The following is a 532-nucleotide window of genomic DNA, read 5'->3' as shown; positions in this document are numbered from 1 at the left end:
AACTGTTGTTATTTCTGCTTGAATTTTCAATAAATATAACGGAAAAGGCATGATTATGAGATAACATTCATAAAATGAGGAAAAACCAAATAGTTGGATATTCAAATTAAAACCATAAGTAAATTCAAAAAGAGAATATTTTCTAATAGATTTGAATTTTTTAAAAAGTTTTCTACTAATAACGGAGGTTATGTCGTATATAAAAACTAGATAGTGAACATTCCTTCCAGTTTTAATTTCCTTTATTAATATCTTCTCTCACCCATATTTTTCATAATTGTTATTTTTTATTTAGTTTGAGTTAATTGCTTTGGAATGAACTATCAATTAAGACTCCTTCCACTATCATAATCCATAAATCCTATAATTCCTTCTCTAATAAATAAAATATAAATTCAGAGATCAGGGTGTTAACCCACGAGGTAGGAATAAAACAGATAAATTTTTCTCTCTTGATCTTTCATAAACACAAAAACATTTTCGATTTTAATAGTGATTAAAAATTTATTTCTATAAATAAGCTAATTTCGTA

This window comes from Halyomorpha halys, unplaced genomic scaffold, assembly GCF_000696795.3.
Source record: "Halyomorpha halys isolate HHAL.00 unplaced genomic scaffold, Hhal_1.1 Scaffold312.1, whole genome shotgun sequence".
Taxonomy (NCBI): Eukaryota; Metazoa; Arthropoda; class Insecta; order Hemiptera; family Pentatomidae; genus Halyomorpha; species Halyomorpha halys.
Note: the sequence above shows the minus strand (reverse complement) of the source record.